The 16,507-nt window shown below is 40.1% G+C and overlaps 1 long non-coding RNA gene across 8 annotated transcripts in view; it reads right to left on the reverse strand.

Moving 5' to 3' along the window:
- Nucleotides 1-2,993: 2,993 nt before the first annotated feature.
- Nucleotides 2,994-16,507, reverse strand: part of LOC113625648 (uncharacterized) — a 42,066-nt gene continuing 28,552 nt past the window's right edge. For 2 of the 8 annotated variants that reach the window (XR_003434775.1, XR_003434777.1), the window contains one exon: nucleotides 2,994-3,239. This is a non-coding gene — a long non-coding RNA (uncharacterized LOC113625648). The other 6 variants (XR_003434772.1, XR_003434774.1, XR_003434773.1 and 3 more) reach the window with 6 other exon arrangements.

Below are 16,507 nucleotides of genomic sequence, written 5' to 3' on the forward strand. Positions count from 1 at the left end.
GGCCGCTGAGCCTGCGCGTCCGGAGCCTGTGCCCCACAGCGGGAGAGGCCACAGCAGTGAGAGGCCCGCGTACCGCAAAAAAAAAAGTGGAAACCAGGAAGAGTCCCCAGACTGTGGTAGGCAGAGGAAGGAGGCTGGTATAGAGACCTGTGGTCAGGTCTCCGCACAGCTTGAGAGCTGTTGAAGATGCTGTTGATTGAAGGTTTTCACCACATATGTAAGGTTTGGCAAGCAAACTTAAAAAAAAAAAAGTCATCCTAAGAGATCTCACTAAAAAGATCTGGAGAATGATATCAGAAACCTTTTAATTTGTTTGGGGGAAAAAAAGCATTGATACAAAGCAAATTATCTATTTCTATACAAAATTGTTCTAGTTCCAGAGAAATAATTTCACTGTCAACAAAATTTGCTGTGCTCTTTATAAATTCCAAGTTAACAAACCCCTCAAACCCCTCTGGTATTGTTTTATATATATACACACTACACACATACCTGGCCAAGGTGGGCAATAAATTTGAATCAAGGTCTACGTTTCCAAAGTAGCAGAGCCAAGTAGAGAGTCCCCCGGCAGCATTCTTTTTTTAAAAGGTTTCTTATTTATTTTTAAAGGATTTGGGGGTTCTTTTTGTGGGGGGCAGGGAAGGGAATCTGAGCATGCTCCATCTATCTACATGACACCATAATAACTTGTAGACAAGATAATCATGTGGTTCCAGGAAAGACATTGGGGACTAGGGTGAAGGCAACTCTCATTCAAGAGAATGGAAGCAAGAAAATTCTGAATGTGACTTCACAACGCGGGTAAAGGTGGTGGTTTGGGAACATGCGGTAAGGGTATTTATTTGCCTAATTTCAGCATTGCTAGAGCACATGCTAACAATGGTATTCCACTTCTGAAATTCCACTGGTTCTGGAATTCCAGCAAAGGTCCCTCCAGGTCATCGTGTTCTCCCCGACCTCATAGTGCTGCTTGGGAAGGCACTGCCTTTTCTTTGCATCACAAATTGTTTAGCAAACTATTCATGAAAGAAAAAATAAATTATTAAATTCTATGAAAATTGTCTTGAGCTCTGACTCAATGTATCCAAATAATTTTTTTTTCTGTATATAACATCCTTAAAACTCAGCTGAAGCTTCAACTAGTTGATCGTTTGGCATTTTGAGAAGTCAGGATTCAAGTAGAAGAGGCAGCCCCTTGCTTTACCACATTCATCCTGAGCCTGTAACTGAGACAAGATGTCCTGCCCTCTGGAAGAGGGGTACCACCACACTTTGTCACATCTGCCATTTTAGAATGTTCCCCAACAGCTGCAGCTGGGCCTGCCAAGGGGATGCTTCCGTGACACAAAAAGCCTTTCATTACAGTTTTCAATGCTATTTGAGATGTTTGGATTCTTCTGTTGTTACTGTTATTCTTGAAGTTTGCTTCTGGTTTGGAGCCCTATTTAAAACCTGGAGATCTCTTTTCCTTAGATCAAAGTTATCTTGTGCCCACAGACAGTGGTATATATGTACCGTAAACAGAACTTTGGCACAAATGATCTTCCAGATGGGAGAAGAACACCTGAGCTATTCAATACAAACCCACATTTTTACTGTGACAAGCATGTCTTATATTTTCGTGTTATAGCCTTCTGACTTCAAGTCTTCATCCTACTTTAAATGTGCAGATTTTCTTTAATCCTATTTCTTAATGAAAAAAGAAACTATTAGGGAGATAAAAAGTTTAGCGTTTTTAAGTGTATGCTTCGGGGATAGTGATTTATTCATTTATCACCCTTGGTAATCCAAATGAGAAAGGATATCAGGCTAACTTAGAAATTCGCAGGGTCTTCCCTCTCAGGCTTCTGTGCAATTAATTAGAACAACAGGGAAGGCTTTCATGAAAGTTATATCTTCAGGCTCACCCTCATGTTCTTTTATCTGAACATAACATGTTGGTTTCTAATTTCTTTTCTTTTTTCCACTCCCCACCAAATCATGTAGGTTAACAGCCAATCAAAAAGCAAAGAGATTTTCTAATAATAAGATTATGATGTATTTAATATGATAAACTACTTTCCTAATTTCAAAGTATAGCTTTCATGCAGAAAAAAAAATGTCATTATGTAAGTTGCTCTCTTCAAACTGCAGTTAATATGATAATTAATTTCTTTGATTTTTGTCTATCAGTACATATTCTTGAGCTCCTGATGGGGTCATAGCAGTATGATCCATGTTATGCTTCTTTTGAGCCCGATTTAAATCAGGGATCTATCAACAGGGGTCTTGTTGACCAGTGGGGGAAGTCAAGTGGACGTATGTGAAAGCATCTTTACCAAGCTAGTGTTGGTTTTTATGGTGAGGGCTGGGGTGTGCTCTTCTTCAGTGTATTCCCCAGATTCTGGGAGTGATGGTGATCCCCAGCCTTCAGTGAAGTACTCCTCCCAGGATTGCCCTCAGTCAAAGACTGCCATCCCCCCAAGGTCATGCTCCCTCCCTGAACACAGCATTTATCCAATGACTGGTTGATGAGAGAGCAAGTATTAGAGGCTCCAGGCCCTGGCCTTGAGGCAGGATAACTCAGAAGGACCATCCCAGCTTCAGACAACCTGGGGAACCACTTACCTTTGCATTTTAAGTGCATTTTAAGTCACTCCTCTCTCTGCCCTCCTCTGTGCTAGTCCCCAGGGCACTGCCCAATATATTCCCAATATATTTCTTACATGCAGATCTGTCTCAGAGCCTGTTTTTTGGGGGGACCCAGCCACAGCAGCATCAAATGTTGATATAATGAAATCAGAATGCCCAGGTTTTGGTCCTGCTCCTGCCACCACAGAGAGTCCCCTCTCTCGACTTCCTTTAAAAGGGTTGCTTTTAAAGGAAATCTCGACTAGATTTCCAAAGTAACATCTCTCTAAAAGTCTAAGATAACTATCATAGTAAGCACTCAATCTTGATTGTTCTTCTAAATATTATAACTAATATCAACTGAAAAGAACATGGAATCAAAAATCAATGACCAGGAATCAGTTTTAATTACTAATTTGTTTGACAACACAAAATAGATTTCCCCTTACGTATCTATTCCACAACAGAAGATACTCTTATAAATCATCCCTATTCTGAGTTTAATTCAGCAGCTTTCATTCCATTCTTCTCTCTGCCCAGGTTTCCAGGAGCACAGGTAAATCCACTCAGTCATCTCCTCTCCATCTGGAACCAGAGCAATGATTGCAAGGAGGGTTTGTAGAATCCATCTGGAGTCAGATATTTCAGAATCAAGCAACAATGTGTTCGTATTCTTAAGTGGAAAAGTTTTAAAAGGAAAAGGGACTCCTTAAAAACAACTTAATATAATAGGGAAAGAATTATAACCAACTTATTAAATGAAATATATCCAACTAGTTAAAATATATGACTCCACTACTTAAAGTCCCAAGTCCTTTGTTTTTCATTTTATCCTCTTAGATTACTTCTTTGATGTAGGTATCATTAAAGCCATTGCAGTACTTGCAGTAACTCTATCCTTCTTGGTTGGTGCCTTAAGAGAACGTAAACACCCACCCAGAGAGGCAGGGTGTCAGTTCCTGCCACTAGCACCAAGGTGTTCTTGACCTTAGGGTAAAGTTTTTTTACAAATTCACTTTGTTTCTTTATTTTCCCCTCCCCTTCCTTTCCTGTTTTATCCATCCTGCTTTTTGGTCCCTCCCTCTGGCATACACTTTGTCCTGCATCTTTTCCTATAAGGGTGTACTCTGTGCCCGCGTTTGACTGCTGTTACTGGGGTTGCTTCCATTCTCTTCCTGCCTGTTGGCTCCACAGCTTGCCTGAGTGCTGCAGAACTCACTTCCAAGTGCCCATCTCAGCATGAGGCAGCCTTCTCCTGGTGGTGTGGGGAGAGGTGAGGGTAGTGAGCTATTATGAGATGAGGTGTGGGGAGGCGTGGGGAGGTGTGGTCAGGTATGGTGAGACGTGGGGAGACATGGGGAGGTGTGGTCAGGTATGATGAGATGTGGGGAGACATGGGGAGGTGTGGTTCTATTTTTTCTAAAGTGACTCCATGCACAGTGGGAGAAACTATAACCTGCCCTGGAACACCTATCATTGGCCAAAAAGGCCTAGCTTTCTGGCAATACTGTCTGGTTACCCAGTTGACCCTGGAAAACAATCACATTCTCTGTGCATGTAATTTACCTCATCCACATAGGAAAGTGGCCTGGATTACCTACCACCTGACGTCATCAACTGTGGCAACCTACCATCCTAGAAGCACTTTGCTTTTAACCTACTACCACGTGGGAGGTGTGTGCAGACTTTTATCAAAAGTTTTGGAGAGGGCTTCCCTGGTGGTGCAGTGGTTGAGAGTCCGCCTGCCGATGCAGGGGACACAGGTTCGTGCCCCGGTCCGGGAAGATCCCACATGTCGTGGAGCGGCTGGGCCCGTGAGCCATGGCCACTGAGCCTGCGCGTCCGGAGCCTGTGCTCCGCAACGGGAGAGGCCACAGCAGTGAGAGGCCTGCATACTGAAAAAAAAAAAAAAGACTATAACTCCACTGCCTGTATTAATCTGGTTGGAATTCCAGTCTGATCTTACGTGCCTCTGTAACTAGGCAATCAGTATTATCCATTGCAAATCAGCGCAACTATAAGTTTGTGACTTACAACCATAGACAAATCCTCTGCACTGCTGTGCAGTCATCCTATGTGTCTTTAAACAGCCACCTCAAACCTAAATTTCTAAACAGTGTTTCTAAATCTTTACCACTCTCCTCATGACCCCTCCCCAGAAATTATCATCAGATGGGAACTCCCTCAACCTCTTGCCCTTCTTCTACCCAACTACAGATTTATCTTCATTTACACCTGTCCTTCCCTCCTTCCATCTCATTTGAGAGAGTATTTAACCACTTATTCAAAGCTGCTCAGGATACCAACTTTTCTTATCTCCTTTAATGTTTCAGTCTTTTCATGTATCCGTTTTATGCTGTATCCTCAATCTCTCCCTCCCTACTGCTTTCTTCCCTTAGCCTATGAACAAGCCCAAGCTTTTTATCTTTAAGGAGAAAAAAAGGCCTTCTGTCTTCTACACAAACTCTCTTTCCATTCACAGACAACCTTCTGCAAAGATCAGTCTATGGAACCATCACTGCCTCTTTACTACCCTCTGGTTCACTACTTTACCCACTTCAATCTGGCTTCCAACCCCACTTGAATTGGGAAGCTACCCCCGCAGATGGCAGATGTGACATCTGTATCACCCAATCCAATATAAAATTCTTAGTCTTTGATATACACGCTGTCTCTGTGTCATTGACCATTGACCACATTTCTTTCTGAAGTCCCCTCTTCTTTGGTAACTGGGACATCACTTTCTCCTGGTCTCCTGCTTACCTCTGATGATTTCTTCTCAGTCTACAACTCCTAACGCTTTAAATGCTTATATTCTCTAGGGCTCCACCCTCACCCTTCCTCTTCAATTCATTCACACTCTCCCTTGGTGATCCTGACCAACTCATACTTCCAATTCCACCTACAATCTGATAGTTCCCTAAATTTTCTGCCTAGATATCCCAGGCATCCCAGAGCTCTTCTGGGCCCTAGGACAGTAACTCCCTAATGGACATTTCTACTTGTGGGTCACACGGACACATCAAATTCAACATGTCCCAATTCAAAGTCCTCATCTTCCCCCCCACCCACTCCCCAGCACCTGCTCCTCCTGGGCTCTTATTTTGTCTGATGATACCATGACCCACCCAAGCACACAAGCCAGATATCTGAGTCTGATCCTCAGCTCCTTCACTCAAATCCTCTCTTTCTGTCTTCTACTCTCAGTTAGTAAAATCCTATCAAGACTTTTTAAAATCTCTTGAATTTGTCTCTTTCTCTCCAGTTCCTCAATTACTGCTCCATCATCTCCAACCTGGACTGCTCTCCTGACTCCAGCTTTGTCCCTTTCCAATCTGTCCTTCATAAGGCAGCCAGCAGTTGTCTTTCCTTGTTGGGATAACTTTCTAAATAACGTAACACTCAGCTTAGAGTCCTTAAGTGGGAGGAATATGGCCATTGGGTAGTAAAGTTACCTAAATTTATTTTACTTAATCTATTTTTAACCGATAACTTTTATATTAAATTTATATTTATTTATTTATTTATTTTTGCGGTACGCGGGCCTCTCACTGTTGTGGCCTCTCCCGTTGCGGAGCACAGGCTCCGGACACACAGGCTCAGCAGCCATGGCTCACGGGCCCAGCCGCTCCGCGGCATGTGGGATCCTCCCGGACCGGGGCACGAACCCGCGTCCCCTGCATCGGCAGGCGGACTCTCAGCCACTGTGCCACCAGGGAAGCCCTAAATTTATAATTTTTAAATAGCAGGACAAGTTTGGTAGAGGACTATGAGGGACTTCCATTCTAGAACCTCTTTCTCAGAATCAGGAAAGTTAATATGGCATTCAAGAGGTTTTTTTTAATATTTATTTTTATTTATTTATTTATCTATCTTTATTTTTGGCTGCGTCAGGTCTTTGTTGCAGCATGCAGGGCAGGCGGGATGGTTTTAGCTGCAGCGCGTGGGCACCTTTCTAGTTGTGGAGAGCGGGTTTTCTTCTCTAGTTGTGGCATGTGGGCTCTGTAGTGCGTGGGCTCTGTAGCTTGCGGCACTCAGGCTCAGTAGTTGTGGCGCATGGACTTAGTTGCACTGTGGCATATGGGATCTTAGTTCCCCGACCAGAGATTGAACCCACGTCCCCTGCATTGGAAGGTGGATTCTTTACCACTGGACCACCAAGGAAGTCCCAAGAGTTTTATATTTAATACTTCTCAGTTGCCAGTTTGGTGAAATACACACTATATATCCATGAAATTTAATGTGCAAATCAAATAATTAAAAATGTGTTTATTTCATTTATACAAAATTTTAAAGTTCTCACTATATAAAAAAAAATCAGTTTGTCAGTAATTTTCTTAAGATGGGATCCAACTCCCTCTCAGTTCTCTGGGATCTGATGTGAGGACAGCTGGTTTATAATTGGGAAATACTGAGTGAATGCGGACAGCTGCAGACTTTGTATTTATTTGTTTATGATTCCTTTTACCTAAATGGGAATTCCTTCTCATTTTTCCTACGAATCCTTGGGTCTGGGAGAGGAGGAAAATGGCAGCAGAAGGACCCAAATCTGTGCTTACACTAAATAGATATTTTTTTCTTTCTTGTTTTTTTTAAATTGGGATATAATTGACATACATTATAATCGTTTCAGGTGTAGAATCTAATGATTCAATATTTATATATATTGCAAAACAATCACCACAATAAGTTTAGTTATCCATCACCACACGTAGTTACAAATTCTTTTCCTTTTTTGTGGGCCGCGCCCCTCGACAGGTGGGATCTTAGTTCCCTGACCAGGAATCGAACCCATACCCTCTGCACTGGAAGCACCAGGGAAGGCCCAAATTCTTTTTCTTGTGATGAGAACTTTTAAGATCTACTCTCTTAGCAACTTTTGAATATACAGTAGAGCATTATTAACTATAGTCACCATGCCTTATATTTTAATCACTATAATTCTAAATGCATTTTGATATCTGATATTACCGTTATCTCCTCTTTACTTTTTTTTTTAAAGATCATATTATCTTTCATTTTAACCCTACTCTCACTTTTCAAAATGTCCACTATTCTTACATGTTTATGCCAAATAATTAAGTCTTCGGTCAATAAATAGCAAAGGGATGGAAGGAGAATGGACATTTAGAATTTCTTTTTATTTCGTTTTCTAAAAGGAAGACTGAAAAGGCATTTAAAAATTCTTGAAATGCTAACTGTAGAGGTTAAGACTCACTCTGGAAGCCATGATCTCCCAGCTTTGAATTCCAGCTCCACCACCCACAAGCTGGGTAAGCTTGGACAAGTTTCTTAACTTCTCTGCGTCCTCAACAGTAACATTGGGATAATATTATTATACCTATTTAAAGTCTTTTTGTGAAGATTGCATGAGAGAATACATAAAGCTTTTGGACAGTACTTGGCAGGCAGGAAATGCTTAGTAAATGTTAACTCATAGTAATGCCTGTCTAGAACATATGCACCACGAGAACAGGAACTTCTATTTTGGCCACAATCCTATTGCCAGCAATAAAGACCTTGCAGTTCAGTTCATTTAAGTTCAACAAATATTCATGAATACTTATGACATGCCAGACAGACACCAGAGATGCAGTGATGAGTAAGAATTTGGCCTCGCCCTAGAGAGGCGAAGACACGTAGGAAGGTAGAATTTTCTCTCCATTCTTTCTTTGCTATGCTGTTCCCTCTTCCTGGAACACTCTTCCGCCACTTCTTCACCTGCTTAATTCCTACCATTATTCATATCCTTAAAACTCTCAGCTCAGACATTACATCCCCACAGAAAACTTTCCTGACATTCCAGGATGGGCGAGGAAACTTCCCCAGCCCCTGTGCAAACTTCTGTGGTGTTCTTAGCAGATGGTGATTTGTCTGTCTCCTCTGCTGACTAGTCTAAGTAAACAGAGGTCAGGAAGGTGGATTGCAGCTCTGTGGCCTCAGCACCCAGCCCAGGATCTGCTATGTAACATGTGTGCAATGTGTGGTAAGAAACTAATGATGGGGCTTCCCTGGTGGCGCAGTGGTTGAGAGTCCGCCTGCCGATGCAGGGGACACGGGTTCGTGCCCCGGTCCGGGAAGATCCCACATGCCGCGGAGCGGCTGGGCCCGTGAGCCAAGGCTGCTGAGCCTGCGCGTCCGGAGCCTGTGCTCCGCGACGGGAGAGGCCACAACAGTGAGAGGCCCGCGTACCGCAAAAAAAGAAAAAAAAAAAAAAAGGAACTAATGATGATGAAGAAGCCCGGTAATCTTTCCACGATGAGAGGACTCTTTCTGAACAGTCGTGCCATAGCTTTAAGAAGCAAAGACGTGTATTGCAGTACAAATTATGACTTCAAAATGGCATAATAGCAAAACAGAAACAGACTCACAGACATAGAAAACAAACTTGTGGTTACCAAAGGGAAGGAGAGGGAGAGAGGGACAAATTTGGAGTATGGGATTAACAGATAAAAACTACTGTGTATAAAACAGATAAGCAACAAGGATATATTGTATAGCACAGGGAATTATGGACATTATCTTGTAATAATTTATAATGGGGTATAATCTGCAAAAATACAGAATCACTATGCCATACACCTGAAACCAATATAACATTGTAGATGAACTCTACTTCAATAAAATGTTAATAAAAATGAAAATGACGTAATAAACCAAACTTTATAAAATCTCCTTTTGATCCTTCCTAGGTACTACATTGTTCTGAAAGTTACATGAAAAGAAATAACTAAGTTAAATGGTGAGAAATGAAAATAGAAGATCACTGTTATCTCAGTGGTGACCATGTAGCCAGTAACACTAATTGGAAAAGCCAGACAGGTGACCGCAAGCCTGGGGTCATTTTTACACAGCAGCATCTATTTTACTCCTTTAAAAAAGAGTGGGAGAGGGACTTCCCTGGAGGTCCAGTGGTTAAGACTCTGCGCTTCCACTGGAGGGGGCATGGGTGCCAACCCTGGTTGAGGAACTAAGATCCCACATGCTGTGTGGCCCTACCAAAAAATAAATAAGTAAATAAATAAAATAATGAAAACAACAACAACAAACTGTGGGAGAGGTGAATTCCCCTACGTCAGAAGTATTTTATAGAGTACCTTATGAAATTATCATTTAAGGTAAGCAAGTCATCTGGGCTCATACCGAAGGATTAACTGCTGTGATAATCCTGGTGGTGGTGAGGTTTCCTGAGACTCAAGTGTCGCTGGTTTCTTCACACCATGTCCCCATATCGACCTTCCCTTCCTCTGGTATTCAGAGAAGGAGGGATGGCTAAAAATGGTTCCCACAGAGGGAAAAGTCTCTAAATCCCTTTTCTGTGCTTCTTCACCTCTTGGTGATCTTCCATGTTTTGCTCCAAGGGAGGCGCTGCCCCCTCCCCGCCATCACACATTCAGCCTCATCTCCAAAGAGCCAGGATCCCTTTGCTTTCTCTCCACCCAGTTGGATCTGGAATCAGTGAGGACGGTATCATCAGTGTAAATAAGGCCCAGAGAATTTATCGTGTGATCCTGAGTAGGGATGTGAGTATTTTAATAGATGAAGTCTTGATCCAAGAAGATGAATTCCTGGTTTTCAAAGTTTCAGGCATCAACAAGCAAGCGGTGGGAGGGGTTTTGGGGTCTCGCCCATGGCAGCTGTCTACTCCACCTACTTAGATGTCTGATGTGTCTTCAGTCTTGGTTTCTATTTTTAAAAAACGTCTCTTCCTTCTTCCATAAAAATTTGCCTAGTGTTCTGGCCCATAAAAACATTACAATCGCATGTAACGGTTTGAGAAAAACCACAATTATGAAAACCTCAGGGTAATCTTACATCCAAATACTTCATATTATCTGAAATTATCAAAAGTTAATACGGTTACCACCTCCCCCTCCCCAAATCAGAGCAGAGGGAAAAGGGTTTTGAATCAAACATCCTTTCCTCAGTTAAAATCATTCTGGAAAAAAAACAGCATTTGATCAAGTTTAGACAAGACTTTTTTGGTTGTTGTTGAAGATTGCTGCAATGGTTTCATATTAGGTTTTCTTGCCCCTTTCCAATTTGTTTACAATCACCCCTCCCTCCCCAGGGGTTTTGGAATGAATCATCAACTTTTCTTTTTCAAGTACACTATTAAATTAGGCTACGGCCTGGAATCAAACATTTGTTCTTACAAGCATTTCTTTCATGTCATCAGCTGTAATGGAAACCAGAAATTCAGTAGGCAGGCCTTATCTCCAGAAAAGCAGAAGCAGGGACATCCAGGCCCACACTTCTGCTGTCAGGCATCATTTGGACAAATCTAAAAATCATATTTAAGGGTTGGAGAATTGATACTAAAATTAGAAAAGGCCAACTTAAATTTATGTGAAAATTCATAATTTCTTTTAATTCAGAAGTGATACGTGTCATTCATATTGAGTAAGAAGTTAAAAATAGCTTCTTCCTCTGAATTTCAATCTTACATAAGATGCTTTTAAAGGACATCCACACTTTAAAATAAACAGTGTTTTTCAAATTCCAGCTTCAAGAGCTTAAAGATACCTTCAGTCCATTTTTAATTTCAGGAAACAGCAATTGTTGAATATAAAAATACTTAATTATAAGAATGGCTATCTTTTAGTGATATATTATTATGAAAACCAGACCTTCACCAAAAGATATAAATGAGATGACATATAAGATGACCATTTATCCATTCAGCCAATAGTGCTATCACTAAGTTAAGGATTAATGATGTAGCAATAAACAAAACATACAAAAATCCCTGTCCTGTGGAATTTATATCAAAGGGAAGGCAAGTGAGATAGATTATAAACAAAATACATCAATAAATATATAGAGAAACACTATAAAGAAAACAGAGCAGGGAAGGCGATTAGAGAGTGGTGGGGATGGGGAAGAAGTTACAGTTTTAAGTAGGAGGGTCGGGAAAGGTGGTGTTTTTGTAATGTCGTAAAGGAAATGTGACTTTGAAGAAGAGGACTCCATGCAGAAGGAACTACCAGTGCAAAGGCCCCGAGGCAGGAGTACCTGGCATAGTTAAGGGACAGCAAAGAGTCCCATGTGGCCTGTGCAGAGTGAGTAGGCCAGAGGGTGTGAAGGGGTTAAGTTATAAGTTAACCCCTTGAGTAGGGTTAACCCTACTCAACACTACTTAAGTTAAGTAGGGTTGGGGTGAGCAGATTATATAAGGCCTTGGAGGGCATTGTGAAGATGTTGCTTTTTACTTTGAATGAGGTGGGGAGCCTTTGGAAGATTTTGAACAGAAAGTGACATGGTCTGACTTAAGTCCTTAAAAGATTACTTTGGCTACTGTGTTGCAAATCGATTTAAGAAAGGGAAGGCTAGGGGCTTCCTTGGTGGTGCGGTGGTTGAGAGTCCGCCTGCCGATGCAGGGGACACGGGTTCGTGCCCTGGTCGGGGAGGATCCCACATGCCGCAGAGCGGCTGGGCCCGTGAGCCATGGCCACTAAGCCTGCGCGTCCGGAGCCTGTGCTTCGCAGAGGGAGAGGCCACAGCAGTGAGAGGCCCACGTACTGGGAAAAGAAAAAAAAAAAAAAAAAAAAAAAATGACAAGAAAGGGAAGGCTAAAAAGAGGAAGACTAGCTGGGTACATACTGGACACTCCAGAAATACTTGTTTACTACACACTGCATTGTTACATTAAGTTCCCTCTTTTTTACTTATTTCACCTTTTAAAACTTTACTTCAATAACCTATAAGGGAAAAGAATCTGAAAAAAAATAGATACATATGTATGTATAACTGAAACACTTTGCCATATACCTGAAACTAACATAACATCATAAATCAGTTATACTTCGATTAAAATAAATAAATAAAAGAAAGGCAAAAAAATTTTACCTTATTTATTTCCTTATTCTCCATGTTATTTAGGGCTGTAATTCAAATCTGAAAGCAATACAACTGCATTTCTTTGAAACACTGAATTCATCTCAGACTTTTCACCATCGAGTCAAGCTCGTCTCTCATTTAACTTCCTCTTTCCCCTTCCTTAATTTGGGCAAAGAGTTAAAAATAGTTTGTTCTCTGTGAGCAGGAACAACTACAGATCAACAGAAGTAGATAGGAGTAGGCTTAATACTAACGGCTAACATTTTTGGAGTGTTCCACGTGTACTAGGCACAGTGCTAAATGTCCAACGTGAATTAGCTCATTTAATCTTTGCAGCGGCTTCCTGAAGTAGGCACTGTTATCATCCTCATTTTCACAGGAAGAGAGAAGTTAAATAACCACTTGAGGTTATACGGCTGGCAAAGGGCCAGGCCTGGATTGAAACTAAGGCCATGGGACTCAGAACCTGTGCAGGTGATGGCCACAGTATATTACTATTACCTCCCAGCCGCCCACAGAGATGCCCACGCTAAGAGATGGAGAGACAGGGAAGACCTCGGCAAACTTTGACTGGAGAATGATGCTGTGAAGTAACAATGGTCCACTTGGTCTTCTTGTGGTCTATATGGTTAATGAACAGATGGTATTTCTGTTTATAAATCAGTCTTCTGTGAGTTTGGTTTGCTTGAATCAGCACCTCCCCCTCCCCTTCTGCCTCCCAGAGCCCACTGCTGCCCTCCCCATCTCCCTCCACTGCCTCAAGCTTTATCAATCCAGAGGCTGGACTACATCATGCAGGCTAGACTAAAGGTGCTGCCTGCCCCCAATAGACAGCTCTCCCTCTTTACACACCATGGTTCCAAATGACTATTCAGAGTTGTTTACAACCTAATACAAAATTATTCGAGGCTACGTTATTTTTGTGCCCTGATTTTGATTTATTTAGGCTTCTTCCATGTAAGTGAAGAGGTTTTTAGTACATTTTGGAAATTTGATTTGTCATTTTGTGCTCTGGATCTCTGTTGCCTCTTGGGAATGCATGGTTCCTATCTTATCTGCCATCCGAGGTAGGGAAAGCTGAGGTGGTGGACATTTACATTTAATGCAGTTTATGTGGCATGGATTCTAGATTTATCCTTTGCTGTAACTAGATGTATCCTTTGCTGTAAGAAAACGGATTTGGAGTTTAAGTAAACTGGTAACTGACAATATTGGAAAAACACCAAAGAGTTTTCTCAGCTACTTCTCTCATTTTTGTGAACAGACTCTTCATCAAGTCTTTGCGTTCCATCTCATTCCCTAGGACTGCTCAGCACATTGTTTTTCTTGTGTAAACATTTGATATATTTTGCATATATTTTATATGTGTGTACATGTATATGTGTATGTATTATATAGGTATGTATTGCTTTTATTTAAAAAAAAATCCTGCTCTTTTATAGAATATAGTAGTTGCTTGCAGGGAGAAGAATGTGGTAGCTAGGAAACAGGGGTGAAAAGGAGGTTTTATTCCACTCTGTATATTATTTTCTACCTTTTGAAATCTATACAGTATTTGTGAATTACCTATTCTAGTTCATTAATTGATTTACTTTTACAGTAAAACTATTTCAGATTAAAAGAAATTAATTCTCTCCTTATGTAGTTGAAAACATCATATCTGTTATGATGAACTTATTTTTTCTAATTAGAATAATAAACTGCTCTTGATAAATATTGTTTTAGGAAAATATTTCCCCAAAATGGTTGTTAGACAAATATTGTATGATCTCACTTATATGTGGAATCTAAAAAAAAAAAAAAAAAGAACTAATAGATACAGAGGACAGATTGGTTGCTGCCAGAAGTGGGTACTGGGGGGTGGGCAAAATGGGTGAAGGTGGTCAAAAGGTACAAACTTCCATTATAAAATAAATAAGTCCTGGAGAGGTAATAGATAGCATGGTGACTGTTAGTTAATAGCATGGTGACTGTATTGCATATTTGAAAGTTCCTAAGAGAATAGATCTTCAAAATTCTTGTCACAAGGAAAGAATTTCATAACTATGTGTGGTGATGGATGTTAACTAGAATTACAGTGGTGATCAGTACAATATATACATATAGCAAATCATTATGCTGTACACCTGAAACTAATATAATGTTATATGTCAACTATACCTCAATTAAGGAGACAAAGAATGAAGACCCCATGGTCAGACAGCAGATAGCCAGGTAGAAATCTCAGTTATGTTACATTCCAGCTGAGTGTCCTTGGAAACACTGGGTAAGCTCTCTGAGCGTCATTTTTTTCCCATCTGCAAACAGAAGATATGATGGTCTCTACTTCACAGGGTAGTTGTGAAGGTTAAACAAGTCTTGTGTGTAAACCCATAGCACAGTGCGTGGTACACAGTCAAGTCTCAATAAATGTTACCTTCAAGACAAAAAAATACAAAATTGTTTTAACCAAAACTTATAGCAAAAAAAAAAAATTGTTAAAGGAGACTACATCTAGTAGAAATTATAACAATATATTCTTAAAACATAATTTAAAGAGGTTTTACAGCAAAATCATATCTCCTCATCTTATATCAGTAGCAGCAAAATATAGATCCAGTAGCAGATACTGGAAAGCATTTATTACTCTAACGTGCCATACTCAGTGGTGGCAAAACTCTAGAAACATTCCCTTTAAAAAAATTTATTAAAGTATACATGATTTACAATGTTGTGTTAATTTCTGCTGTACAGCAAAGTGGTTCAGTTATACATATGTATACATTCTTTTTTCATATTCTTTTCCATTATGGTTTATCACAAGATACTGAATATAGTTCCCTGTGCTATACAGTAGGACCTTGTTGTTTATCCATCCTATATATAATAGTTTGCATCTACTAATCCCAAACTCCCAATCCATCCCTCCCCCATCCTCCTCTTGCTTGGCAACCATAAGTCTGTTCTCTATGTCTGTGAGTCTGTTTCTGCAGAAACATTCCCTTTAAAATGAAGAAAAATATGAAGATGATGTGATCATCATGTTTAAAAAAATATATCTGAGAAGACAAAATAATAAGTACAAATACTGTCAAGGAAAAAGCAAAGTTATCATTTGAACATGGTATTATTACTTGAAAAAAAAGAGAAATCTATTGAATCTACTAGAAATAATGTTAGGTGGAAAGTTACAAGATGCTTAAAATCAATAGACTAGGAACAACTAGATATCCACGTGCAAAGCAATAAAACTGGACCGCTACCTCACACAATACTCCAAAATTAACTGAAAATGGATCATAGCTCTAAAAATATGACCTAAAACTACAGAACTCTTAGAAGAAAATGTAGTAGTAAATTTTTGTGACCTTGAGTTAGGCAATGGTTTCTAAGATATGCCAAAATAAAAAATAGATGAGAATTCATCAAAATTAAAAACTTTGAAGGACACCATCGAGAAAGTGAAAAGAAAACACACAGAATGGAACAAAATATTTGCAAATTATATATCTGATTCATCTGATATTTGGACTATATTATTTAATAAACTCTTAAAACTCAACAGTAAAAAAAAAATAACCCAATTAAAAATGGGCAAAAGACTTGAATAGATTTTTCTCCAAAAAAGATATGTAGTCCCCCTTTGCCCATGATTTCACTTTCTATGGTTGTAGTAAACTGTGGTCAAAAATATTAAATGGAAAATTCTAGAAATAAACAATTCATAAGTTTTAAATTACATGCCATTCAGAATAGTGTGATGAAATCTTGCTCTGTCCTGCTTCATCCCACCTGGGATCATCCTTGCGTCCAATGTATCCTGCCCATTAGTCACTTAGACTTAGTAGCCTTCTCAGTTATCAGATTGACTGTAGTTTATCGAAGTGCTTGTGTTCAAGCAACTCTTATTTTACTTAATAATGGCCCCAAAGTGCAAGAGTAGTGATGCTGACAATTAGGAAATGCCAAAGAGAAGCTGTAAAGTGCTTCCTTTAAGTGAAAAGGTGAAAGTTCTTGGCTTAATAAGGAAAGAAAAAGAATTGTATGCTGAGGTTGCTAAGATCTAGGGTAAAATTGT

Source organism: Aethalodelphis obliquidens, unplaced genomic scaffold (genome assembly GCF_003676395.1).
Source record: "Aethalodelphis obliquidens isolate GAN/ISIS:26980383/991018 unplaced genomic scaffold, ASM367639v1 scaffold16, whole genome shotgun sequence".
NCBI classification, from domain to species: Eukaryota; Metazoa; Chordata; class Mammalia; order Artiodactyla; family Delphinidae; genus Aethalodelphis; species Aethalodelphis obliquidens.